We start from the raw sequence: 9,492 nt of genomic DNA, 5'->3' as shown, positions 1-9,492 counted from the left end.
TAATGATTCTTTTAAGATCTTAAATCTTGTTTTTGCCTATGACGATAATAACTTATACATGAGGCCTATTTTCAAAAATAAAAAATAAAAAATATAAAAATAGAAAAATAAAAAATAAATATATAGGGTCAATATTTAAAATTAGTAGCACTATTTAATCTTGAGGTACTGTTCATTTGGACGGGCGAATAGGGATGCTAATACCTTCCCTATTCGTAACCAACTCCCGAACTCGGGACTCTTAAGGGTCTTTTCTAATATTTTGCCTTTGTAAAAATAAATAAAATTTTGGTGGCGGCTTCACATTTTTTCAAATAAAAAATCTATTTTTCAAAGCCATTATCTTTTCGCTCACCAAGCGATAGACATAACCAATTATACTTAGGTTAATCTCTTTATTCCTGAATTTTATTCTGGTTTCCCGAACTTTTGCGTTGAGCACTCTACTATACTACATGCTGATATTTCAAAAACTTCATTGGCTATTCTTCAAGAGTTTTATGAGGTCACTAAGAGGAATCAATTTCTCATTAAGCTTCAACCAAATTTGAAGTTGTATGCATTGTTCTCCTAAATCGGAACCTACTCATTTCTTTTGATATATGTTGGAGAACTACTTCAAAAGGAACAACTTCTCAAAAAAGATTTATGTCTTATGACTCTTCTATTTTAGAAGCTATTGTTGTTGCCTATTATGCCTAGGCAAAAGGCAAAGATCATGATACACGATAGGTTCAATGTTATTCATGCAAGTAGTTTGGTCATATTGCTTATCATGACACCAAAAAGTTTTACAACTATTGTAAGCAATGTGGCCATATCATCACAAACTGTCCCACTAGTCTAGCATAACTCAAGCTACAAGTTTTTCATACGACTAGTTCCATAGTTAACCAACCCACTTTTGTCTTACCCCCTGCTGATACTTTGACTTCAGAAAAGGTGTAGCAAATGGTACTCTTAGCATTATTTGTCTTAGGCATCTAGCTAAATCCAATAATATATCTTCACCATGGTTTATTGATTCTAGAGCCTCTAATCGTATGGCTAGATCCTCTCACCATTTAAACAATGTTTGTCCTTATAATAGCATTCACAACCTTTGGATTGTTGATGATATCACTCCTTTCTTTTAGGATGTATTTGTATCCCCTAGATTTGTCTCCAATTTAATTTCAGTTAGACAATTAGTGGATAACAATTGCGATGTTAATTTCTTTTAGGCTAGTTATGTTATGCAAGATTAGGTGTTGAATAAGGTAATCGCAAAGGGACTTAAAATGGGCCTGTTTTTTCCATTTTTGTTTACTATACCCGGACCTTTATCCTTTAATTATACTAGTGTCCCAAATATATATATGACTTGGCACTACATATTGGGTCACCAAAATTCAGTTGTTTTGTCTCATCTATTTAAAAATGGCTTATTGAGCAACAAAATGACGATTCTTGGTTCACCTTTTAAATGTTCTGTATGTAATCTTGTTAAAAGCAAAACCTTCTCATTTCCTTCTAATGCTCATTGAGCTGACAAATCCTTTGACATTATTCACAGTGATCTTTGGGGTATATCTCTTATCTTATTACATGTTAAGTACAAATATTTTTTGGCATTTATTGATGATTATAGTCATTTTACTTGGATATATTTTCTCCATTTTAAATATGAAGTTTTCTCAATGTTTAAGAAGTTTTTGACATACATTGAGAATCAATTACACACAAGCATTAAAATTTTGCACACATAATATATTTCTATTAAGTTTTAGAAGTACTTGCAGCAAAAAAGCATTATTTCTTACCAATCATGTCCATATACGCCTTAATCGGCACTTGCTTGATGTAACATGAGCCTTACTTCTTAAGGCCTTAGTTCCTTCTCGTTTATGGGTTGTGACATTATCTACTGATGTCTACTTGATCAATCGTTTTCCCTCCCAGGTTCTTGACTTTGACTCTTCTCTCTTACATCTTCATACCATACTGCTGAGTTATGATAATCTTCACTCTTTTGATTACATTCGTTTTTTCCACCTTTTTCTTTTTAAATGTCACAAACTTAGGGCCCAGTTTGTTCAATGTGCCTTTATAGGTTACGATACCATTCAGAAAGGTTTCTTGTGTTATTATGTTATTGCTCGATGTCAACATACTGTTCAGAATGTGGTTTTTTTTTTTTATCATCAAGATTTATTTCCTTTATTCCTCCTTTTGCTAAAGGTTTTTCCACTCTTCCCACCTTTCTTAAGCTTTCTCATGGTACAAAACACTTTAAACCAAGTTATGTATATACTAGATGCCAACTTGGCCTATCCCTTCTTGCGCCTAAATCGTCACCTGACTCTATGGCCATACCACCTTATATATTGAGTTGTATTTCTCGTCCACCAAATAGGTATGGTTAATCACTTACTTCTTTGACTGCCACTTTATTTAGCATTTCTATTCCTACATGCTATTAAGGATGTGTGTACCAAAGGAATTAATGACCAAATCTGCTTGTCATTAAAACTAGCATTGATTGACAAATTGGTTAGTCAATAAAATCAGCAAATTGATAACATAGGACAATTGGACATTAAAAGTTAGCAAAGTCTATGCAATTGTATAGGTGTAATTTTTTAATTGTTATTTTCTTTTAATTAGGATATCCAATTGTAGAATCAATGTATTGATGACAGTTTAGCTAATTTATAGAACATAATATTTGTTTGTATTATATAGTATAAATATGAAAATTCTCTAGTAGAACACATAATTTTACCTATACATTTCTGAAGTTTAACATTGTATCAGTTTGGAATGATCCTAGATTGACTTCACCCAAGTTTTGATGCCTTTAGTTTTTTTTTTCTTAACCTAGTCCTTTTTTCAGCTTCATTCCTAATCTAGATTTAATTATGTCCCAGTTTTTCTTCCATTACATCATTTCTTCTAAAAAGCATGAAGTCTTATTGGTTCACCTTAATGGTAAAAACTACTTTACTTGGAGATTCCAAATTGTGATATTTATCAAAGAAAAAGATCTTTGGGGTCATGTTGATGGCAACAAGCCTGCTCCTGAAAAAAACACAATGAAAGATGAACATGTTGCATGGGAAGTAAAAGATTCTCAAGTCATGGCTTGGATCATAAGTTCTGTTGATCCAAGCACCGTCCTCAATCTGTGACCCTTCAAGACTACAGCTACAATGTGGGCCTACTTGAAGAAATTCTACAACCAAAACCATACTGCTCAAAGATTTGAGTTTGAATATAACATAGCCATTTTGCAATATGACAGTCTTTCTATCTATGAATTTTACTCTCAATTTATGAATCTTTGAACTGAATACGCTAACATATTTTATGGAAACATGTCTTCTAATGATTTTAATTCAGTATAATTAGTTCATGAAACTACAAAACGATATCCAGTTCTTATGAAATTAAGATATGATTTTGAAGGTGTTAAGTCGAATCTGATGATTAGATACCATGTACTTACCTTGGACCCATGCCTCAATTTGTTTCGTGAAAAATAATGCCTTCTCAACAATCTACCTTGGAACAACAAAAATCGAATATTGATTTATTGACTTATGCAACACAAGAAAAATAAAAGGTCGTGACTTGAGTGTTGTCTAATATTTTTGTTGTAAAGGATTTAATTACTAGTAGCCAAAATGACTACTGTTTGAAGCACAAGTGTACCAATCGATAAGTAATAAATGGTTTTAAAATAAGTTCTTAAATATCGTCTCACAAAGATTAATTTCTAATTACTAAAATTTTTTTAATTTAATTGTTTGAGCCTAAAATATGTGAAATTAAGTAAGAACAAGAATTTAATTATAAAATTAATTATGAATAAAAGCAAATAACACAACACACATCTTGGTTAAACTTATAGGATAGGAACTTAGGGCATATGAATTTTCTCATTCAATCCTCTATGTTATTTTTTTCATTTAACTCTAAATTTGATTTCCTTGTGATCATCAGTTATTCATACAAATACTATTAATATCTAGTGATCATGCAATACTAATATTCTTTTCTCTAAATTAATATCCCCAATGATCATGCAAGACATCAATTAAACAAAGCATAAATCACCTATGAACTTATTAATTTAATAATGATTGGAAGAAAAAGATTGGTTTGATCCACCTAATCCTTTGTCTCGTTTTATTCTATAGATCTATTAACTAATCGAGGTACAGTCGCTTGACAATATAATAAATTAGGATTATAATTATGCATGATAGGATAAAAGCTAATCACGAACGAAAACTAAATATAAATTCAAACTTCAAAATTTTATAAATTCATGAACAATAGTTCTCATAGCCTTAGTTATCATGCTAAATAGAAGAACTAAAAGAATCATAAACAAAGCCATAGAGAAAATCAAACTAGAAAGAGATGATTTCCCAGTCTTTAAGTATGGTCGCTCGAAACTCTAAGTCCTATAAAGAGTATGCCAACGATCTCATGCAAGAGAGACAAGATGTCAAACTTGGTGCCTAGAGTCTCTCTTTAATAGGGTTTGAAAAGCCTAAAAGTTCTTCATTAATTGGACTTAAAGCATTCACGTGCTTACTGACTGCAGCGAAGCCCTAATTTTTCATCAGTTTAGGCCAAAAAAAGCACCCAAAATCCACTTGTGGCCTTTTTGTACTAAACTACATAATTAGTATAAAAAGTTATGTAAAACCCAAATAAAATAAAGGCAAAACATAAATATATGGACTATAAAAGAGGGTCTAATTACAAACTTATCCACTATTGTGCGTTTAATTCTAGCCCTTGTTGTATCTCAATCTTGCCATTGCATCAAATGGATGTCAAAAATGCATTCCTTCGTGGAAACCTTAAGGAGGAAGTTTACATCAAACTTTCTATTGCTATGTCCACATCATCTAATATTATTTGTAAACTAAAATGTTCTTTATATGGCTTAAAATAGGCACCAAGAGTGTGGTTTAAGAAGTTGCAATATACTCTACTTGGTTTTTCATTCACACAACCTATATGAACCATCCCTTTTCCACCAAAAAACTTCTAATGGCAACATGGTACTTCTTATTTACATGGATGACATTGTTGTGACTGGCTCTAATCAAGAGGCTATCTTTAAAATTAAACAATGGTTACATTCAGCTTTCCACATAAAAAAACATGGTCGACTCACTTATTTCTTGGGTTTAGAAGTGCATTATGAACCTAAAGACATATTTATAAACCAATAAAAATATATTCAAGATATGGTTCAACTATAAGGCCTTACCAATTCAACCTTTTTGACATCTCCATGAATATTAATGTGAAATATAAATAAGATGCAGGTACTCTTCTTAAAGATCCTATTTTTTATCACAAGTTGGTTGGTAGTCTTATATACCTAACCATCACTCGTCTAGATATTTCATCTTTCGGCAGTAAAATGTATAATATTTTACCTTTTTGACACATTCAAACGTGATTTATTTTTTTACCAATAAATCTCTCTGTTTATAAGCATACAATGATGTTGATTGGGCTGAATGTCTAGATAAGAGGAGATCTACTACTGGCTGATGTAGGTTTTCGGATGATGCTCTTATGAAAGTGCAAGAAATAAGATTTAGTCTTTAAGTCCTCTACTGAATACGAGTATTGTGTCATGTCTGCTGCTTGCTCTGAAATAATATGATTTCATCATCTTCTTGTAAAGCTTGGATTCTCTTAAACACAACCAACTCCATTGCATGCTGACAACACAAGTGTTATACAAATTACAACAAATCCAATTTACCATGAATGCATAAAATATATAAAGGTTGATTGCCATTTTATTAGGAAAGCCTACGATCACATAATTATCACTCTTATGTTTTAATATTTGTTTAGATTACAAACATGAATTTGAGGGAGGATGTCAAAGGAATTAATGATCAAATCTACTGGTCATAAATCTAGCATTAATTAACAAATTAGATGGTCAATAAAATGAACAAATTGATAGCATAGGACAACTAGACATTAAAAGTTAGTAAAGTCTATGCAATTATATAGCTGTAAATTTGTAATTGTTATTCTTTTTTAATTAAGATACCATTTGTAGATTCAATATATTTATAATGGTTTAGCTAATTTATAGGACATAATATTTTTTTGTATTATACAATATAAATATGAGAATTCTCTAGAGTGAGAACATATGATTTTACCTATACATTTTTGAAGTTTAACAGCATGTTGGGTCAAAGCTATGCAAGAGAAGTTGCAGAAACTTTTGGAAAATTATACTTGGAATGTTGTTCTATGCCTCCTTAGTATAAAACTCATTGGCTACAAATAGGCGTACTCTATGAAACTTCATTTTGATGGTTCTCTTAATCAGTACAAGGCCTTGTTAATTACATTGGGTAACATATAGGAATATAGGGTGGATTACAATGAAACATTTGCACCCACAGCAAAAATGACTACTGTTAAAATTGTACCGTCTATTGATACATTACATGACTGGTCTCTCTATCAAATGGATGTCAAAAATGATTTTCTCCATGGTGGCCTAGCTGAAAATATTTATATAACCTTTCCCTAGGGTTTGTTTTCTTCTTTTATTGGTGCATGCAAGCTTAAACGTTCTTTATATGGCCTAGGCAAGCACCCCTATCATGGTTTGAACAAATTTGTACTACTCTCCTTGGCTTTTCTTTTATTCAAAGTTGTATGATTCTTCTTTATTTATTCAAACCACGACAACTGATATTATTATTCTTCTTATTTATGTTGATGATATGTGATGAGTTATTGACTCATGGAATTAGTTAAGTGTTTCTGGTGCTTTTCATTGAATAATCAATCAAAGTTGGTGTAATTAATTATAAAATTCAATGGAAAGATGTTATTACTTGGAGTGCACTGGATAGTTCAATAATTAATATTTTGCAGTTGGTTTTTGAAGGTTTTAGAATAGTAATTACAATTGGATTTGGTGGAAAGAAGTTGGAATACTACAAGACTAATTTATGAGCACATGCATATTTGATTATGGGGACACAAGTTCAACAGAATATATAAAAACATAATTTTTTGCTAAAGTCAACACCTTTTATCTTTCATTATTATTTTTAGGAAGTATGGTTATTTCTCTTCATTTTCTTTACTTTTTGATAGAACAATGATTTCCTACAATTTACATTTCTTGTAATTTTCTTTTAGTTGAACATGATGTTTATTTTTGCAATCTATTTCAGTTTCTTATCCTTTATTATTTTTGCATGTCTTTCTAATTTCATTAAAGTTGAGGATGGATGAAGCTAATTCTTAACTCATTGGGATAATCTGAATGTGGGATATAACTCAGTTGTAACTTCTATTTTAATGCATTTAATCTTAAACTTAGTGATTCTCTGTTTCTTAGCATTTAGGGTTAATAAAGAGAATCTTCTAATTGAAAAATTAGAATTATTCTTGAAATTGATTTAAAGTACTCACTAAGGATTATCGAGGAATAGTAATCTCTAATGATGTTGTCATTTTGATTTTTAAACTCGTTGCCAACACTCTTTTGGTTACCTAAGGAATTAGGAATTGAGAGTTGGTTTAGAATCAATTAATTAAGGAATAGACATTGAGTACCATAAAGATCTGACCATTAAATTAGTTGTATGTTGGGTTATACATACTTTTTACAATGAGAGAGAATTAAGGAATCTCAACTCAATCGTGTATTAATTTTTAACTTGTTTACTGAATTTATATTCTTTTTTATTTTGCAAATTATTGTCATTTTGCTTTAATTTCTTGTGCTCAGTTTTACTTCTCATGTTTAATTAATCTTTTGAGTTTACATTTACTTCAATTTTTGTATAATATTTAAATTTGACATTGAAACTATTACTCTGTTTGTCACCCAAGTAACAATATTATTGTGGTTTGGTAGTTAATGTTAATTCCAGTGGACGATAACATTTAATTGTTACTGCAAATAATTTGGTACACTTGCCAATTTGTATATCAATATGATCATTACTTGCTCTTATCATGCATCTATACAACACCTTAAACAACAACTTTAAGCTTCTTTTCATATGAATGATCTAGGAAATCTTAGTAGTTATTTGAGTCTTAAGGTTTACTCTCACCCAAAAGGTCTCTTTCTCCATCAACACATGTATACTAAAGATCTAATTTCTTTGGCTGGTCTCTACTTTACTACTCTTGTGGATACTTCTCTCGACGTTAATGTCCAATATATTTGTGATGAGGGTGACATTTTTCTTGATTCTTTATTATATTGATAATTAGTGGATAATCTTAATTATTTGACTATTACTCATCCTGACATCTCATTTGCAATCCATTAAGTTAGCCAATTTATGTACACCCCTCACCACCATCACCTAGTTGTTGTCCATTGTATCATTTGTTACTTAAAAGGTACTTCTCATTAGGGGTTGTTCTTTCCTACTAAGATGTCTTTTAGTTTGGTGGATTATAGTAATGCTGATTGGGTAGGCTACCGAGATACTCGAAGATCTATCATAGGTTAGTGCATGTTTCTAGGTTTTGTGCTCATCTCTTGGAAGAGTAAAAAGCAAGCTTGGGTCTCTAAGTCTTCCATTGAGTCTAAATATTGCGTTATGTCTATAGTTTGCTTTGAAATTATTTGGCTTCATGGACTTTTAGCTGCAACTTGGCTTACCTCAACTGATGCTACACTTCTTTATGCTTACAATACTAGTGCCATATCGATTACTACTAATCCAATCTTTTATGAACGCACCAAAACATATTGAAGTGGATTGTCATTTCATTTGTGAGGCTCTTGATACATGTTTTCTCTCTTCCTCACATTACCTCACAACTTCAATTTGCATATATTTTTAACAAGGTTGTTTCTCATCCCTAACATCAATTTCTCACTAACAAATCGATGCTACTTGACCACCCGCATCAATTTGAAAGGAATGTTAGGCACAAGGAGTCCAGTGTACCATTATTATTTTTCCTAACAATTTACTACTTTGTTATATGTATATTTAATTCCTATTATAAAATAGGAATATTATTTAGCCTATTAATTGTATATATTTAGTATTTCTACTGTGTCATTAATAGTTGTAAATGTTGTGAATTATTTATTGAGAGGAGTAAAATAAAGAAAGGGAAAAAAGCTAATTTTCTCACAGTTGATAATATAACCAAAACAATAATAATAGGCAAAAACAAATCAAATTAATTGACATTAAATATATGTAAAGTTAAATCACAGATAAGAAATATGCAAGAGCTAATAAGCAAAAAGATGCTAATGCATTATAGATCACTCATTATCAACAACAATACAACAAACAATATAAATGACTATTGATACATTTTTTAATTTCAAGAGTCCTAACATTCTTACTATCTCATGTTATGTCTTTGTTAACCAGCAAGACAAGCATAATTACACACACAAACATACACACAAGGAACTCGTTAAACATTTTTTAGACTAATGACACCTTTGCA

The sequence above is a fragment of the Abrus precatorius genome, unplaced genomic scaffold, assembly GCF_003935025.1.
Source record: "Abrus precatorius isolate BTA unplaced genomic scaffold, Abrus_2018 Scaffold7, whole genome shotgun sequence".
In the NCBI taxonomy this organism is placed as follows: domain Eukaryota; kingdom Viridiplantae; phylum Streptophyta; class Magnoliopsida; order Fabales; family Fabaceae; genus Abrus; species Abrus precatorius.
The sequence above is the reverse complement of the archived record's forward strand: the minus strand, read 5'-3'. Positions refer to the sequence as shown.